Source organism: Mandrillus leucophaeus, unplaced genomic scaffold (genome assembly GCF_000951045.1).
Source record: "Mandrillus leucophaeus isolate KB7577 unplaced genomic scaffold, Mleu.le_1.0 Scaffold615, whole genome shotgun sequence".
Classification (NCBI taxonomy): Eukaryota; Metazoa; Chordata; class Mammalia; order Primates; family Cercopithecidae; genus Mandrillus; species Mandrillus leucophaeus.
The window spans coordinates 1,228,005-1,248,174 of NW_012106642.1; the positions used below are offsets into that span (position 1 = coordinate 1,228,005).

At 39.2% G+C, this 20,170-nt stretch overlaps 1 protein-coding gene across 3 annotated transcripts in view; it reads right to left on the reverse strand.

Annotated features, from left to right (window-relative positions):
- The window catches only part of TFPI (tissue factor pathway inhibitor (lipoprotein-associated coagulation inhibitor)), a 98,470-nt gene that overhangs the window by 44,641 nt on the left and 33,659 nt on the right, over positions 1–20,170 (reverse strand). The window contains exon 1 of one of the 3 annotated variants that reach the window (XM_012000079.1): positions 9,279–9,309. The exons of the other annotated variants lie outside the window; for them this stretch is intronic. The gene's annotated coding sequence lies outside the window, so the exon portion shown is untranslated. Of the gene's footprint in view, positions 1–9,278; positions 9,310–20,170 lie in introns of those variants that run through there. 3 annotated transcript variants of the gene reach the window in all.

The window sequence follows — 20,170 nt, forward strand, 5'->3', positions numbered from 1 at the left end:
AGGAAGGAAGGAAGGAAGGAAGGAAGGAAGGAAGGAAGGAAGGAAGGAAGGAAGGAATCACCTCTATTTTTTAAAAGACGACTTCTTTGGATTTAAAGGTGGAAGGAAAAGTGTAATGATCATGCAACACAGGAAAATAAAAGAAGGGAACACTTGCTTCCTTCCTTTTTTCAGCCACCAGTGCCATTCCAGTCAGGAAGGAAAGCGAGATCTTATCAGCAAACATTCACAAATGCAGGGACAGATACTTCATCAAAAACAATCTAGAAAATTATCTGCTTTTGTTTGTGGCAGATCATAGCTGCAATATACACCATTGTGGGTAGTCATATAATAATGAAGTAATAAATGTCATTATGCTTTAAGTTTCATTAAAAATCACTAGTGAGATATATAACCTTTTTTTCTTACAACACTTTGCGAGTGTTAACATACATTTGATTTTTAGCCAGTAGAGATATCATATATCTTGTAAATCATATCATAAACAATTTGAATTCACAAATATATATACATATTGATATAGATACATGATTTTTGAAGAAGCTTTAAACTAAACCTCTAATCCTTATCACATTTTTGAACACATATTTTCCAGAGATTCATTTATTTCCATTTGATTCTTTGAAATATACAATCCTGCTACACTTTGAGTATAAAATACAGAATATGCTCTGCATCACACAGTTCAGGAAGCAGGCTGAGGTTGGCGGCCTGCTGAGGCCCCTGAGAGCCAGGGATCTAAATTCAGCAAGTTACTCTCTTAAAAAATGGCAGCCTGAGATATTGCCTAAACTTAGTATTTTCGACTTTCCTTGGGTGCTAGGATTAGAAACCAACTCTGACAAATTTGAATCATCAGTTTATTTATTCTAGAATATGTGGAACAATCTGAGACGACAAGAGCAGGCTTGCATTGGTTCTCAGAAACAGCTAGAGCTGGTGAGCTGAGCACCACCAGGTATCTCTCATTGTGGCCACACTTCTTAGACAGCTTTATTTTCTCTCAGTGTGAGCCAATCTTCTCTGCATAGCATGATGCATGAACAATGGGCTGTCCTGGTTTTTAAACCTTAAAAGTTTTTCAATCAAAATAGTGTGACTACTTATCTTTATGTTCCAGGCTTAAACAGCTTGAGACTAGCTCTGATTGTTTCAGCATGAAACAAGGGCCACATTTTGGACCAATCCATTTGAGTTGGGAATTGTGGGAGATCATCATAGATTTGGTGGACCCAAAACCAGTCTGGGGTCAGGAATAACAAAATGTTATAGCATTGCAAATATTAATGGAACCTAATGGTTTGGGTGGTGGAAAGGGGACAAGTGTAACTCCCAGAAGGAAGAAATTGTTTCTTTCAGAAGGGAAGCATGTTGGACAGATAAAACTACGACAATATACCACAGCAAGCCATAGCTAAATAGTAGCGTATGTAATTAAAAACAAAGAGAAAAATAAGCAAAAGGCAAATAAAGTACAACAATTGCAAAAGGAATCAAATACCTAAATTTTTACTCAAAAATTCTGTCTGGTTCTGAGTGATAACAGATTTAATGTAGGGATGAATCCATGCACCAACTTCTATATACCATGCACAAACTTTTTCCTTTTGGAAAAATCCAACTTTCTTGAAATTGGAAAACAGAGGTTTATGAAACACCATTTGTGGATCTCCTCCCCCCATAGACCAGCAGAGAATTTGCTGTAAAGATCTGCTTGATAAGTCCATAATCTTGTCTTTCTAATAGAAACATCTCCTTTAAAAAAATTGACTCTATTATTTAAAATAGTTTTAGATTTACAAAAAACAAAAATTGAGAAGACTGTACAGAGACTTCTCATACACCTCACACCTCGTTTCCCTGTTAACATGTTACATTAGTATGGCGCACTTATCATTAATATACCAAAACTGATACATTGTTACTAACTAAAGTCCATATGTTAATCAAATATCCTTAGTTTTTCCCTAGCATTTTTCTGTTCTAGCAACCCATCCAGAATACCAAATTGCTCCAGTTGTCATCTCTCCTTAGGTTCCCCTTGGCTGTGACAGTTTCTCAGATTTTTCTTATTTTTGATGATCTTGACAGTTTTCAGTAATACTGGTCAGGTATTTTGCAGGGTATCCCCTTATTAGAATTTATCTGATGTTTTTACTCATAATTAGACCAGGGTTATGGGGTTTGGGAAAGAAGATAACAGAGTTAAAGTGCCATTTTTGTCACATTATGACAAGGATACATACTACCAACATAATTTATGACTGATGATATTGATCTTAAACACCTGACTAGGGTAATGATTGTTAGGTTTCTCCACTATGAAGTTACTTTCTAACCCTACCTTTCCATAGTGTTTATTTATTTATTTTTTATACTTTAAGTTCTGGGGTACATGTGCAGAACGTGCAGGTTTGTCACATAGGTATACACGTGCCATGTTGATTTGCTGCACCCATCAACCCATCATCTACTTTAGGTATTTCTCCTAATGCTATCCCTTCCCTAACCCCCCACGCCCTGACAGACCCTGGTATGTGATGTTCCCTTCCCTGTGTCCATGTGTTCTCATTGCTCAACTTTCACTTATGAGTGAGAACATGCGGTGTTTGGTTTTCTGTTCCTGTGTTAGTTTGCTGAGAATGATGGCTTCCAGCTTCATCCCTGTCTCTGCAAAGGACGTGAACACATCCTTTTTTATGGCTGCATAGTATTCCATGGTGTATATGTGCCGCATTTTCTTTATACATTCTATCATTGATAGGCATTTGGGTTGGTTCCAAGTCTTTGTTATTGTGAATAGTGTCACAACAATCATATGGGTGCAAGCGTCTTTATCGTAGAATGATTTATCGTAGAAACATTTGATTTGTCAAATGTTATTTCTGGTTCTAGATCCTTGAGGAATTGCGACATCGTCTTCCACGATGATTGAACTAATTTACACTCCCAACAGTAGTATAAAAGAGTTTCTCCAGCATCTGTTGTTTCCTGACTTTTTAATGATCACCATTCTAACTTACCAGTGATGATGGGCTTTTTTTCATATCTTTGTCGGCTGCATAAATGTCTTCTTTTCAGAAGTGCCTGTTCATATCCTTCATCCACTTTTTGATGGGGTTGTTTTTTCTTGTAAATTTGTTTAAGTTCTTTGTAGATTCTAGATATTAGCCTTCTGTCAGACGGATAGATTGCAAAAATTTTCTCCCATTCTGTAGGTCGCCTGTACACTCTGATGACAGTTTCTTTTGCTCTGCAGAAGCTCTTTAGTTTAATTAGATCCCATTTGTCAATTTTGGCTTTTGTTGCCATTGCTTTTGGTGATTTAGTCATGAAGTCTTTGCCCACACCTATGTCCCGAATGGTATTGCCTGGGTTTTCTTCTAGGGTTTTTATGGTTTTAGGTCTTATGTTTAAGTCTTTAATCCATCTTGAGTTAATTTTTGTATAAGGTGTAAGGAAGAGGTACAGTGTCAGTTTTCTGCATATGGCTAGCCAGTTTTCCCAACATCATTTATTAAATGGGAAATCATTTCCCCACTGCTTATATTTGTCAGGTTTGTCAAAGATAAGATGATTGTAGATGTATGCTGTTATTTCTGAGGCCTCTGTTCTGTTCCATTGGTCTACATATCTGTTTTGGTACCAGTACCATGCTCTTTTGGTTACTGTAGGCTCATAGTATAGTTTGAAGTCAGGTAGCGTGATGCCTCCAGCTTTGTTCTTTTTGCTTAGGATTGTCTTGGCTATATAGGCTGTTTTTTGGTTCCATATGAAGTTTAAAGTAGTTTGTTTTTTCTAATTTTGTAAAGAAAGTCAATGGTAGCTTAATGGGGATAGCATTAAATCTATAAATTGGGCAATAAGGCCATTTTTCAATATTGATTCTTCTTATCCACGAGGATGAAATGTTTTTCCATTTGCCTGTGTCCTCTCTTATTTCCTTGAGCAATGGTTGGTAGATCTCCTTGAAGAGGTCCCTCACATCCCTTGTGAGTTGTATTCCTAGGTATTTTATTCCCTTTGCAGCAATTGTGAATGGGAGTTCACTCATGATTTGGCTCTCTGTTTGTCTATTATTGGTGTATAGAAATGCTTGTGATTTTTGCACATTGATTTTGTATCCTGAGATTTTGCTGAAGTTGCTTATCAGCTTAAGGAGATTTGGGGATGAGACGATGGTGTTTTCTAAATATAAAATCATGTCATCTGCAAACAGAGACAATTTGACTTCCTCTCTTCCTATTTGAATAAACTTTATTACTTTCTCTTGCCTGATTGCCTCCGCCAGAACTTCCAATACTGTGTTGAGTAGGAGTGGTGAGAGAGGGCATCTTTGTCTTGTACTGGCTTTCAGAGGGAATGCTTCCAGCTTTTGCCCATTCGGTATGATATTGACTGTGAGTTTGTAATAAATAGCTATTATTATTTTGAGATACGTTCCATCAATACCTAGTTTATTGAGAATTTTTAGCATGAAGAGGTGTTGAATTTTATCGAGGGCCTTTTCTGCATCTATTGAGATACTCATGTGGTTTTTGTCATTGGTTCTGTTTATGTGATAGATTATGTTTATTGATTTGTGTATGTTGTACAAGCCTTGTATTCCAGGGATGAAGCCGACTACATGGTGGTGGATAAGCTTTTTGATGTGCTGCTGGATTTGGTTTACCAGTATTTTATTGAGGATTTTCACATCAATGTTCCTCAGGGATATTGGCCTGAAATGTTCTTTTTGTTATTGTTGTGTCTCTGCCAGGTTTTGGTATCAGGATGATGCTGGCCTCATAAAATGTGTTAGAGAGGATTCCCTCTTTTTCTATTGTTTGGAATAGTTTCAGAAGGAGTGGTACCATCTCCTCTTTGTACCTCTGGTAGAGTTTGGCAGTGAATCTGTCTGATCCTGGGCTTTTTTTGGTTGATAGGCGATTAGTTACTGCCTCAATTTCAGAACTTGTTATTGGTCTATTCAGGGATTTGACTTCTTCCTGGTTTAAATTTCAGAGGGTGTATGTGTCCAGGAATTTATCCATTTCTTCTAAATTTTCTAGTTTCTTTGTGTAGAGGTGTTTATAGTATTCTCTGATGGTAGTCTGTGTTTCTGTGGGATCAGTGGTGATATCCCCTTTATCATTTTTTATTGTGTCTATTTGCTTTTTCTCTTTTTTCTTCTTCATTAGTCTGGCTAGCAATCCAACTATTTGCTGATCTTTTCAAATAACAAGCTTCTATATTCATTTATTTTTGAAGGGATTTTCCTGTTTCTATGTCCTTCAGTTCTGCTTTGATCTTAGTTGTCAGATATAAAAAGAATTCCTCTTTAAAAGTTTGCCTTGTTTAGCATCCTTGCTCTTTGTTCCATATTCCCAAAGCCAAACTACATTCCTTATCCTTTATGCCTCCCTGTTTTAGTTTCAGTAAACAACTTTCCCATCATTCCTTATCTACAGAGCTCACATCTGCTAGTCACTCTGTAAATTACTCCTCCTGTTATCCACCAGTGTAATCACACCCCTGCCCCTTTCAAGTTAGCCAATTAAGTTCAGTTGCGATTGTACAGTCCAACTCCAGCTAACAGAGACTAGACACATGTCAGAAATGATAAATTCCTCTTCAAAAAGTTTTAGTTCCCTGTTCTTCCTGTTCTCTGTTTCTCCAGTTTCTGTAGTTAACTGTTCTATAAACAACCCTTTCCACCAGTCCTAATTTATAACTTACGTCTGTTCTGTTCCCTTAGTTATGCACTCTACAACTATTCTTCCCGCTGAAACTACTTGTTCTACCACTGTAACCCACATCCTTGCTCTATTCAAATTAGCCAATCAAGATTAGCTTAGATTATACAGTCCAATTCAGTCAGTAAAAAAAAGACACAACAGTAAAAGCCCCTTGTGTTAAAAATAAAACCCCCTGCCCTCCCCTCTTGGTGTGCTCTCAAAATGGCAAGTACAAATAACACCCTTCTCCTAAGGGAGGAGACCACTCCTCATATTGTCTTATGCCCAACTTCCACCTCCAAAGACAGAAGAAGTAGAAACTAAAAGCCAGAAATGAAATCCACAGGCAGACAGTCCAGCGTAGTGCCCTAGGTCTGATAGTTAAAGATCGATCCCTGACCTAACCGGTTATGTTATCTATAGATTCCAGACATTGTATGGAAAAGCATTGTGAAAATCCCTGTCCTGTTCTGTTCCATTCTGATTACTGGTGCATGCAGCCCCCAGACACGTACCCCCTGCTTGCTCAATTGATCACGACCCTCTCACATGGACCCCCTTAGAGTCATAAGCCCTTAAAAGGGACAGGAATTGCTCACTTGGGGAGCTTGGCTTTTGAAATGCAAGTCTGCTGAAGTTCCCAGTTGAATAAAGTGCCTTCCTTCTTTAACCCGGTGTCTAAGGAGTTTTGTCTGCTGCCTGTCCTGCTACATTTCTTGGTTCCCTGACCAGAAAGTGAGGTGATTAACAGATGGCCGAGGCACCCCCTTAGGCAGCTTAGGCCTGCCCTGTGGAGCATCTCTGCAGGGGATTCTGGCTGACTTGAGTGCTGTGGATCCTGGGAGCACTACCAGGTAGGCACTTTCCCCAGTGGAATGCCTTGTCAGAGCAGTGCATGGCAGGCCCCTGTGGAGGATCAATGCAGTGGCTAAACACCAGGAAAGAACTGGCACTTGCAGTCTGGACATCTGAAACTTGGTAAGACTAGTCTTTGGAACTTGCCCACTCCATTTGAGTGGAAGTGTGGCCTGATCACCCATGGCATGTCTGTACCGGCACTGTGGTTTTTGTTTTTGACTTGACTTGGATTGCCTGATACTTTGGTTTTGGTTTTGACCTGGCTTGGATTTCCTGATACTCTGAGTTTGGTTTTGATTCTAGTTTGGTGTAAACTGTAAAAGTGTCTGTGTGCCCTTTTTCCCCATTCTTTGTTTTGTGGTGTGCGTGTGGTGTAAGCATGGTGTTTTGTCTTGAGGAAGCATGGGTGAGGCACAAAGTAAGCCCACCCTACCAGGAACTATGTTGACAAATTTCCAGAAAGGATTTAAGGGAGATTATGGTGTTACTCTGACACCAGGAAAAGTTAGAACTTTGAGTGAAATAGACTGGCCAGCATTAGAGGTGGGCTGGCCATCAGAAGCAAGCCTAGACAGGTCCCTTGTTTCAAAGGTATGGCACAAGGTAACCTGTAAGCCAGGGCATGCAGATCAGTTCCCTTAGGTAGACACTTGGTTACAGCTGGTTTTAGATCCCTCCCACAGTGGTTGAGAGAACAGAAGCATCAGTGGCTGGCAGAGGCAGGGAAAGACCAGCAGAGAGAGACAGAGAGAGAGAGAGGAAAGAGACAGAGATGAAAAGAGGCAAAAAGAGAGAGAAAGAGACAGAGAGAAAGAGACAGAAAGACAAAGAAGGAGTCGAGGAAAGAGAGAAAGAGAGAGATGTACAAGTAGTTAAGAAAAAAAACAAAACAGGGTACCCTATTCCTTTAAAAGCCAAGGTAAATTTAAAACCTATAATTGATAATTAAAGGTATTCTCCTTAACCCTATAACACTCCAATACCACTTTGTTGTCAGTGTAAACAAGGGAATACCTGGAAAGCACTGAGGCCACTGATAACCCCTAGCCTTCCTGTGAAAAATCATTAACCCAGTAACCCATGGATGGCCCAAATGCATTCCATCTATAGCAGCACCTACTTTTCTAACAGAAGAAAGTAGAAAAATAACTCTTAGGGGAAACCTCATTGTGAGCATACCTCACCAGTTCAGAAGTATCCAAAGGAAAAAAAAGGGGGGTGGGTGCAAAAAGGTAGCTTACTAACTTAAAAATCTTAAAGTGTAGGGGTATTCTGTTAAAAAAAAAATGATGATTTAACATTAATCACTGAAAATTCCCTTAACCCAGCAGGTTTCCTAACAGGGGATTTAAATCTTAATTACCATACAAAGGTCTGACCAGACCTACGAGGAAGTCCCTTCAGGATAGAATGAAAGATGGCTCCTCCTGGGTAATTGAAAGAAAAAAAAAAAGACAAAGCCATCTATACCAATTCTAAGTTAATTTGAACTAAACAAGATCTTATTAATAGCAAAGGATAATTGAAATCCCAAACTTACAAGGTTTTCAGCAAAAGTAAAGTTAGCTAAAAGTTAACAGTGTAACATGTATTACAGTAACTTGTAATCTTGTGGCCTTAGACAGTCTAGTCCACAGACATAAAGGAAGTTCACTTTGGAAAAGAATGGTTATCATCTTGCGAAAAAAAGGAAGAAAAGGGGGGGGGGAAGAATTTATGTAAAAAGAATGTTATATGGTAAATTCTTGTCCTGAAATAAATTAACTGGTTGTTTAAAGAAAGAAATGTTTGTAGTAAGTAAGAAAATTAAGGCATGTTGAAGAATTGTCTGTGAAAGTCATGAAAGAGAAAAAAAACTTATAAAAAAGAATTTATGCCAGAAATGTTGTATAATTTAAAAGTAATTAGGCCTCCTGAATGTAAAACTATTGAAGAAACAGTTTATGTGCAAGGTGTATAAGGAAAGTAAAATATACGTTTGGTAAAGGGATTATAAGGAGGCATAAGAATGTGGATTTTTACCTACATTAAAAGGTTAAAAAAAGTTTTGTTTTGAGGGTTTAAGCAAGTTTTAAAGCATTAATCGTAAAGAAAATTCTGTGTGTAAACATATTAGTTATAGTTAAAGAGGTATCATCCAGTTTTTCTGTGAACTGAACATTAAAATATAAACACAATGGGTTTTTCTTAAATCACTAACCTGCTCTTTAACAAAAATTATAAAAGGTTAAAAAGAGTCTATAAAAATCTTACCTTATGGTCCAACATTAAAATTTGAATATGTATGTCTACAAAGTTTTATTAAAACTAAGTTTAACATTAGTAACACACTAATATAAAGGTGAAATTTAGCTTATCTGGTATAAAATCATACAGGAAGCATTCTCAAATATAAAACGGTGTTTGACTTTCTTTGGTCTAAAAACTAATAAAAATAGGTGCTAAAGGAAATTTCTCAGCAGAAAGGCACCAAGGACTATAAAGTCTACTGTAGATGTCTCCACATTTAAAACAAAAGGTTAATTTCTTAAAAATTATATACTTGGTTTATCTTCCACTTTCCTTTCCCTCAAAACTAAAAGTCTTTTAGCACGTGTACCACTTCTAGAATTTCCAGTAAACTAGCACCAGCCTGAAGATCATGTTCTCATCAAAGAGTGGAAAGAGGGAAAACTCGAACCAGCCTGGGAAGGAGGTTACCTTGTGCTGCTAACCACCGAGACTGCTGTTCATACAATGGAAAGGGGATGTATTCATCACACTCGAATCAAGAAAGTGCCACACCCTCCAGAGTCGTGGACCACAGTCCCAGGGGAAACCCTATTAAACTAAGGTAAGAAAAATTTAACTCTCTCATTTATTCTATTACTCTTTCTTCTTTTCTCACTCTATTGCTGATCCTCTAGTTATTAACATAACCAAGTCAATTTTGCCTCAAACTATTGCATTTAATGCTTGCCTTGTTATACCCTGTGTGGACTTGCCAAGTCAAAGACAGCTCTCTACTTCAGAAAAGTACCTCTGTCCTTCCTGACTCTCCTCAGACTGGGCATTAGTAAATTAGGACCATTTAATCCAGGGAGATTTCCATAAAGACCCCAGTGACAACCAGGAGTCTTGCCCCCCGATGTAGAGCTTTTATGCCATAGTTGGTCCAATACTCTGTGGACCACTAAAGAGCAAGGATGGACTGTCCCAACTGGTTTTTGTAATTTCCTAAAATCACACATTCATTTTACTAGAGGATCATAGAAGTTAAAGACTTAAACTTTGGCTATTAAGCAGGTTACCAAGATACAAATGCCTGGTTGGAATGGATCAAATATTCCGTCCACACGTTAAACATAGGCAATTGTTATGCTTGTGCACATGGCAAACCAGAGGCCCAGATTGTCCTCGTTCCACTAAGGTGGTCCTCCAGTCAACCAGGCGTAGGCTGCATGGTAGCTGTTTTCCAGGATTCTACAGCCTGGAGTAATAAGTCATGCCAAGCTCTTTCTGCTATATCCTGAAGTCCAGCACCCTGCAAGTCAGCCCTAAAAGGCCATCCAGCTTCCACCTCCCAATACTAGGTTCACTTCTTGTCTCTCACAACAGGGAGAAAACTTAGCATTCCTTGGAGACCTGAAGGGATGCAGTAAGCTTAAGAATTTTTAAGCGCGTATCAATCAGTCAGCCCTTGTTCATCCCTGAGCTGATGTGTGGTGGTATTGTGGTGGACCTTTACTGGGCACTCTGCTGAATAACTGGAGTGGCATTTGTGCTTTAGTCCAATTGGTTATCCCTTTCACCCTGGCATTTCATCAACCAGAGGGAGGAAAAATAAGACATCACAAAGCGAGAGAAGCCCCTTATGGGTCTTTCGATTCTCACGTCTGTTTAGATGCAATTGGAGTCCCATGGGGAATACCAGATCAATTTAAAGCCCAAAATCAAATAGCTGCAGGATTTGAGTCAATATTTTGGTGGGTGATAGTTAATAAAAATGTAGATTGGATAAACTACATCTATTACAGCCAACAGCAATGAGCTTTTCATGAGTTAAAAGAAAAACTCATGTTGGCCCCAACCCTGGGGCTACCTGACCTGACAAAACCTTTTACACTATATATGTCAAACAGAGGGGGAAAAAAAATGGCAGTTAGAGTTTTGACTCAGATCATGGGGCCCTGGCTGAGGCCAGTGGCCTACCTCTATAAACAACTAGATGGCATTTTTAAGAGTTGGCCCTCATGTTTGAGGGCCTTGGCAGAAACAGCCCTGCTAGCACAAGAAGCGGATAAGCTAACTCTTGGGCAAAACCTAAAGATAAAGGGCCCCCATGCTGTGGTGACTTTATTAAATACCAAAGGACATCATTGACTAATGAATACTAGACTAACTAGATACCAAAGCTTGCTTTGTGAAAATCCCCGTATGACCATTGAAGTTTGCAACACCCTAAACCCTGCCACCTTGCTCCCGATATCAGACAGCCCAGTTAAACATAATTGTGTAGAGGTGTTGGACTCAGTTTATTCTAGCAGGCCCAACCTCTGAGACCATCCTTGAACATCGGTAGACTGGGAGCTGCACGTGAACGGGAGCAGCTTCGCCAACCTCTGCAAAGTGACTCTGAAGAAGATGACAAGCCCTGCTCCAGTCACACCTGGAAGCTGACTGGTCAATGCATGGCCGAAGCATGCAGAAACTCATCGCGGGACTCATTTTCCTTAAAATTTGAACTGGTACAGTAAGGACTTCAACTGACCTTCCCCAGATGGAGGACTCTTTCCAGTATATACATCAAGTCACTGCGGTACGACAAAAGGTGGCTACAGTCCTATTATTTTATGGTTATTACAAGTGTACCAGGACTCTCAAAGGAAGTTGTTTGTATAATGCTATTCTATACAAGGTATATAGCCCTGGAAGTGACCAGCCTGATGTGTGCTATAACCCATCCTTTTTCCTACTGCCCATAAAAACAGGTGCACTTATAGGCTTCCCAGTCTATGCTTTCCAAGAAAAGAGAAACATAGCTATAGATGATTGGAAAGATGATGAGTGGCCCCCTGAAAAAATCATACAGTATTATGGGCCTGCCACTTAGGCACAAGATGGCTTCTGGGGATACCGAACCCCCATTTATATGCTCAAATGAATCATATGGTTACAAGCTGTCTTAGAAATAATTAATAAAACTGACAGAGCTTTAACTGTTTTAGCCCAGCAAAAACCTAGATGAGAAATGTTCTATCAAAATAGACTAGCCCTAGACTACTTGCTAGCAGCTGAAGGAGTAGTCTGTGGAAAGTCTAACCTAACCAATGCTGTTTGCACTTAATGATCAAGGCAGGTAGTTGAAGACACAGTTGAAGAAATGACAAAACTGGCACGTGTCCGTGCAAGTGTGGCATGGAATTAATCCTGGGGTCATGTTTGGAAAATGGTTTCCAGCACTAGGAGGATTTAAAACTCTTATAATAAAAATTATAATAGTAATAGGAACCTGTTTACTACTCCCTTGTTTGCTACCTGTACTCCTACAAGTAATAAAAAGGTTCATCACTACCTTAGTTTACCAAAATGCTTCAGCACAAGTGTACTATATGAATCACTATTGATCTGTCTTGCAAGAAGACATGGGTAGTGAGGATGAAAGTGAGAACTCCCACTAATGAATGAGGTTCCCCAAATGGGGGGGAATAAGGGAAGAGACCACACCTCATATTGTCTTCTGCCCAATTTCTGTCTTCAAAGAAAGAAGAAGTAAAAACTAAAAGACAGAAATGAAATCCACGGGCAGACAGCCCAGTGCCACGCCCTGGGCCTGGTAGTTAAAGGTTGACCCCTGGCCAAACCGGTTATGTTATCTATAGATTCCAGACATTGTATGGAAAAGTGTTGTGAAAATCCCTGTCCTGTTTCATTCCATTCTGATTACCGGTGCATGCAGCCCCCAGTCACGTACCCACTGCTTGCTCAATTTATCACAACCATCTTAGAGTTGTAAGCCCTTAAAAGGGACAGGAATTGCTCACTTGGGGGGGTCAGCTTTTGAGATGCAAGTCTGCTGAAGTTCCTGGCCAAATAAAGCTCCTTCCTTCTTTAACCCAATGTATGAGGAGTTTTGTCTGTGGCTTGTCCTGCTACACTACAAAAGTAAAATTGCCTTACTAAATAATCTTTTACTGAGTGCCAATTTTCTTCACAGCAACAAGCACTTGTTTCTAACATTAGTTATTTCTTGTATTCTGCTAGCTTTTGAATTTGTTTGCTCTTGCTTCTCTAGTTCTTTTAATTGTGATGTCAGGGTGTCGATTTTAGATCTTTCCTGCTTTCTCTTGTGGGCATTTAGTGATATAAATTTCCCACTAAACACTGCTTTAGCTGTGTCCAAGAGATTCTTGTATGTTGTGTCTTTGCTCTCATTGGTTTGAAAGAACTTATTTATTTCTGCCTTAATTTTGATATTCACCCAATAGTCATTTAGGAGAAGATTGCTCAGTTTCCATGTAGTTATGCGGTTTTGAGTTTCTTAATCCTAGTTCTAATTTGATTGCACTGTGGTCTGAGAGACTGTTTGTTATGATTTCCATTCTTTTGCATTTGCTGAGGAGTGTTTTACATCCAATTATGTGGCTAATTTTAAAATAAGTGTAATGTGGTGCTGAGAAGAACGAATATTCTGTTGATTTGGGGTTGAGAGTTCTGTAGATGTCTATTAGATCCACTTGGTCCAGAGCTGAGTTCAAGTGCTAAATATCCTTGTTAATTTTCTGTCTTGTTGATCTAATATTGAAAATGGGGTGTTTAAGTCTCCTACTATTATTGTTTGGGAGTCTAAATCTCTTTATAGGTCTCTAAGAACTTGCTTTATGAATCTGGGTGCTCCTGTATTGGGTGCATATATATTTAGGATAATTAGCTCTTCTTGTTTCATTGATCCCTTTACCATTATGCAATGCCTTTCTTTGACTCTTTTGATCTTTTTTGATTTAAAGTCTGTTTTATCAGAGACTGGGAATGCAACCCCTGCTTTGTTTTGGTTTCCATTTGCTTGGTCAATATTCCTCCATCCTTTTATTTTGAGCCTATGTGTACTTTGTGCTTGACATGGGTCTCCTGAATACAGCATACCAATGGGTCTTGACTCTCTATCCAATTTGCCAGTCTGTGTCTTTTAATTGGGGCATTTAGCCTATTTACATTTAAGGTTAATACTGCTATGTGTGAAACGGAGCCTGTCATTATAATGCTAGCTGGGTATCCTTACTATTAGTTGATGCAGTTTCTTCAGAGTGTTGTTGGTTTTTACAATTTACTATGTTCTTGCAGTGGCTGGTACCGATTGTCCTTTCCATGTTTAGTGCTCCTAGAGGAGCTCTTTTAAGGCAGGCCTGGTGGTGACAAAATTTCTCAGCATTTGCTTATCTGTAAAGGAGTTTATTTCTCTTTCCCTTTCGAAGCTTAGTTTGGCTGGATACGAAATTCTAGGTTGAAAATTCTTTTCTTTATGAATGTTGAATATTGGCCCCACTCTCTTCTGGCCCGTACGGTGTCTGCAGAAATCCGCTGTTACTCTGATGGGCTTTGCTTTGTGGGTAAGCCAAGCTTTCCCTCTGGCTGCCCTTAACATTTTTTCCTTTATTTCAACCTGATGATTATGTGTCTTTGGGTTGCTCTTCTCAAGGAGCATCTTTGTGGCATTCTCTGTATTTCCTGAATTTGAATGTTGGCCTGTCTTGCTAGGTTGGGGAAGTTCTACTGGATAATATCCTGAAGAGTGCTTTCCAACTCCTTTCCATTCTCCCAGTCACTTTCAGGTACACCAATCAAACGTAGATTTGGTCTTTTCATACACTCTCATATTTCTTAGAGGCTTTGTTCGTTCTCCTTTTTCATCCTTTTTTCTCTAATTTTGTCTTCATGCTTTATTTCCTTAAGTTGATCTTCAATCTCTGATATCCTTTCTTCTGTTCAATACATTCACCTAATGATACTTGTGTATGCTTCACGAAGTTCTCGTGCTGTGTTTTTCAGCTCCATCAGGTCATTTATGTTCTTCTCTAAACTGGTTATTCTAGTTAGCAATTTCTATAACCTTTGCTTAAGGTTCTTTGCTTCCTTGCATTTGGTTAGAACACGCTCCCTTAGCTTGGAGGAGTTTGCTATTATCCACCTTCTGAAGCCTACTTCTGTCAATTCATCAAACTCATTCTCTGTCCAGTTTTTTTCCCTTGCTGGCAAGGAGTGTGATCTGTTGGAGGAGAAGAGGTATTCTTGTTCTTGTAATTTTCAGCTTTTTTGTGCTGGCTTTTTCCTCATCTTCATGGATTTACCTACGTCTGGTCTTTGATATTGGTGACCTTCAGATGGGGTTTCTGTCTGGACATCCTTTTTGTTGATATTGATGCTATTCCTTTCTGTTTGTTAGTTTTCCTTCTGAAAGTCAGGCCCCTCTGCTGCAGTGCACGTCTGCTGGAGTTTGCTTGAGGTCTACTCCAGACCCTGTTTGCCTGGGTATCAGCAGCAGAGGCTGCAGAATAGCAAAGATTGCTGCTTGTTACTTCCTCTGGAAGCTTTATCCCAGAGGGGCACCTGGCAGATGCCAGCTGGAATTGTCCTGTATTAGGTGTGCCTTGGCCCCTGCTGGGAGGTCTCTTCCAGTCAGGAGACACAGGTGTCAGTGACCCACTTGAGGAGGAGGTCTGTCCCTTATCAGAGCTAGAGTGGTGTGCTGGGAGATCCTCTGCTGTCTTCAGAGCTGGTCAGCAGAGATGTTTAAGTCGGCTGAAGCTGAGCCCACAGCTGCCCCTTCCCCTAGGTGTTCTGTCCCAGGGAGATGGGAGTTTGATCTATAAGCCCCTGACTGGGGCTGCTGCCTTTTTTTCAGAGATGCCCTGAACAGAGAGGAGAAATCTAGAGAGGCAGTCTGTTTACAGAAGCTTTGCTGAGCTGCGGTGGGCTCCGCCCAGTTGGAACTCCCCTGGGGCTTTGTTTACACCGTGAGGGGAAAACCAGCTACTCAAGTCTCAGTAATGGCAGATGCCCATCCCCGCACCAAGCTAGTGCATCCCAGGTCGACTTCAAACTGCTATGCTGGCAGCAAGAATTTCAAGCCAATGAATGTTAGTTTGCTGGGCTCTGTAGGCGGTGGAATCCGCTGAGCTAGACCACTTGGCTCCCTGGCTTCAGCCCCCTTTCAAGGGGAGTGAACAGTTCTGTCTCACTGGCATTCCAAGCACCACGGGGGTATGAAAAAACACTCCTGCAGCTGACTTGGTGTCTGCCCAAACCACCACCTGTTTTTGTGCTTGAAACCCAGGGTCCTGGCGGGGTAGGCACCCGAGGAAATCTCTGGGTCTGTGGGTTGTGAAGACCACGGGAAAAGCATCGTATCTGGGCTAGAGCGCACTGTTCCTCAGGGCACAATCCCTCTTGGCTTCCCCTGGCTAGGGGAGGGAGTTCCCCAATCCCTGATGCTTCCCCAGTGAAACAATGTCCCACCCTGCTTTGGCTTGCCCTCTATGGGCTGCACCCCCTGTCTAACCAGTCCCAATGAGATGAGCCGGGTACCTCAGTTGGAAATGCAGAAATTACCCACCTTCTGCATTGATCTCTGTGGGAGCTGTAGACTGGAGTGCTTCCTATTCAGCCATATTGCCAGCCACCCGTACTGTACTTTGAAAGAAAGTCATTACATAGAGCCAACACTTTAAAAGAATGGAGAATTATGGTCCCTCTCCTTAAGGTGAGAGTATCTATATAAATTGTTTGGAATACTTTTGCAACAGATATTCGTCTCTCTGTATTAAATTATTTAATCCTTTATTTATATCAGTATGGACTCATGGATATTTATTCTATACTTTGGGTTATAATGCAATATGACTTTACTTATATTGGTGCTCGAATACTCTCCTGGCTTTGGCAAATATGAGAGAGGATTCAGTTGGCTCCTGTATTTCTTTGAGATAGCTCTATCAATATGAGTTTTTAATTTTTTCTGAGTGCCTTACTTTTTGTCACTACTAGATGCCACAGGCTCATATTGTATATTTTATGCCCCACTCTTAGAATCACAGCCATTTCTCCAAGAAGCCCTGGTTCCTTCTATTAGAGACTGGTATTAGAAACCCAGATTAGAAATCTAGGCATGCTTACTGTTACTGGGATGTCATTTCTTTTAGGCCCTCTTTTTGGCAGATTAAAGGAATATATGTGTGTATTCTACCCTATCTGTAAAGGTATACTACCTTTAAATACATCAATATGTTCTGTGACTGGCTTATTTTACTTAGTATACCATCCATCTTGTCACAAATAGCAGAATCTCCTATTTTAAGGCAGAAAAATATTTCACTGTATATATGTATATACCACATTTCTTTATACATCAATTTTTTAAAAAATGCTTGAATTGTTTCCATATCTTGGTTATTGTAATACCTCAATGGACATGGGAATACAGATATCTTTCCAAGACTCTGATTTTAATTCTTTTTCATATGCACCCAGAGGTCGAATTGCTGGGTTGTATGACAATTTTATTTTTAATTTTTGGGAAACCTTCATATTATTACCCATAGCTACTGTACCACTTTACATCCCTGCCAACAATCTGCCAGCATTCCAATTTCTATTTTTTGAGACAGAGTCTTGCTCTGTCACCCAGGCTAGAGTGCAATGGCGCAGTCTTGGCTCACTGCAACCTCCATCTCCCGGGTTCAAGTGATTCTCCTGCCTCAGCATCCTGAGTAGCTGGGATTACAGGCACCTGCCAACATGCCTGGCTAATTTTTGTATTTTTAGTAGAGACAGGGTTTCACCATGTTGGCCAGGCTGATCTCGAACTGCTGACCTCATGATCCACCTGCCTCGGCCTTCCAAAGCGCTGGGATTATAGGTGTGAGCCACTGCACCCGGCCCAGCATTCCAATTTCTACACATCCTTACCAACATGTTACATTTCAAGTTTTTAAAAAATAGCCATTTTAACAGGCATAAACTGATATCTCATTATTATTTGATTTTCATTTCCTTGGTAAATAATGCTGCTGAGCATGTTTATATATCTGATTTGTATGTCTTCTTTGGAGAACAATGTGTTTAACTCCTTTGCCCATTTTTAAAAAAATTCTGCTGTTGAGTTGAAGGAGTTCCTTAAATATCTTGGAAATTATCAGATATATGATTTGAAAATATGTTCTCTCATTTCAGTTTGTCTTTTTATTCTGTTGATTGTTTCTTTTGCCATGCAGAGATTTTAATTCGATGTCATCTTACTTGTCTATTTTTGCTTTCGTTGCTTGTACTTTTGGTCTTGTATTCAAAAAATCATTGCCAAGACAAATGTCAAGAAGATTTCCCTCTATGTCTTTGTCTAGAAGTTTTACATTTTCAGATAGTAACTATAATAGTCAAACTCATGGAAGAAGAGAATAAAATAGTGGTTGTTAGGGGCTGGAGAGAGGGAAAATAGAGTGCTTGTTGTTCAATGGGTACAAAGTTTTAGTAATGCTAAAATAGTAAATTCTAGAAATCTGCTGTACAACATATTGTTTATTGTTAACAACACGGTATTTGTGTTTCAATAAGAGGGCAGATCTATTTTGTGTTCTTACCACAAAATAAACAGAAAACAAAAACAAAATAAAAAGGCCAGGTGTGGTGACTCACACCTGTAATCCCAGCACTTTGGGAGGCTGAGGCGGGCGGATCACAAGGTCAGGAGTTTGAGACCACCCTGGCTAACACAGTGAAACTCCGTCTCTACTAAAAATACAAAAAAAAAAAAACCCAGGTGTGGTTGTGTGCGCCTGTAGTCCCAGCTACTCAGGAGGCTGAGGCAGGAGAACGGCGTGAACCCGGGAGGTGGAGGTTGCAGTGACCCGAGATCACGCCACTGCACTCCAGCCTAGGTGACAGAGCAAGACTGCCTCTCAAAAAATAAACAAATGAATAAATAAATATAAAAAAACAGAGACACAATGCAACTTTGGAAGGTGTTGAATATGTCTATTATTTTGATTGTGTTGATGGGTGTTTACATATGTACAAACTCATCAAATTTTACATAACAAAAAATGTGCATATATTTCACTGAGATATAATCACTATACAAGGAACTGCACATATTATTGTCTAAAATTTGATGAGTTTATGCAGTTTTTAAATAGTCATTGTATCTCAATGAAGTTGTTTAAAAACTTTAGTGAAATAAATAAATACATAAATAAGTAAGGAACCATCTTTGTCTATTTAAGAGACACATGAGTTCTTACATATGTGTTTAACACATGAATTATTTTAGCCCTTGAAACTCGACTGTCAGTATCCACTAACTCTTTAATTAATTGTTCAATTAAAATATACATGTATAGCAATAGGAATATTGTTAACCCATATGTCCATGGAATACAACTTTATTAACTAGAGGGCAGTGTCCGTGTGCAATTCCTTTTCCCTTTAGACTTACAGGCTCCCCTTACTTTCAAAGTTATTCAGGTCAGCCCTCCTCCACCCACAAACTCCTTCAGTGAGGTTGCCTTTTACATTCATAGTAGAGTGAGATTTTCTTGTCACAGTCTGCATTCCTTCCAAATTCCTGACCTTTTAATTTATATTTTTTAAATTGTATACATTAAGGTTCACTCTTTGTGCTGTAGCTGTCTATGGGTTTCAACAATTGCACAGTGACACATATCCACAGACTAGTTGTAGTATCATACAGAATATTTTCCTCTAAAAATTCTCTGTGCTTCATCCATTCATCTTTCTTCTCCTCTCCTCTATTCCCTTTGAAGTTACTGATCTTTTTACTGTATCTATAGTTTTATCTTTTCCAGAATGTCATACGGTTGGAATTATACAATATGTAGTCTTTTCAGGTTAGCTTCTTACACTTAGAAACTTGCATTTCAGGTTTCTCCATATCTTTTCATGACATGATAGCTCCTTCTCATTTTTTTTAAATCACTGAGTAGTATTCAATCATATATGTTTACCACAGTTGTTTATTAATGTATTAAAGAACATCTTCATTGCTTCCAGTTTTTTGTAATTATGAATAAAGCTTCTATAAATATTGTGTGTGGTTTATTTGCATGGACATATGTTTTGACATCAGTTGGGTAAATATGTATGAGGATGATTGCTGGTGCATATGTTAAGACTATGCTTAACATTGTAAAACATTGGCAATCATTCTTATGAAGGAAATTTCCTGTTGATCTGCCTCCTCATCAGTATTTGGGCTGCCAATTTCTACAATGTTAGTTATTTTAACAGTTGTCTACTAATATCCCATTATTGTTTTAAGTCTCAATTTTCTTATGACAGTGATAAGTATCTTTTCATATACTTATTTACCATCTGCATATTTTCTTTGATTATGTGCCTATTCATATCTTTTGCTCATTTTTAAATTGGGTTGTTTGTTTTCCTTTGTTGAGATTTAATAATTCTTTGTATATTTTAGATATATGTTCTTTATTGCATATGAGGTTTACAAATACAGTCGGGGGGTCATGTTTTTATTTTGTTTTTAGTGAGTTTTGGGACGCTACCATATGACGTGGTGGACTTTGACGTTTTTGGTATTGAAT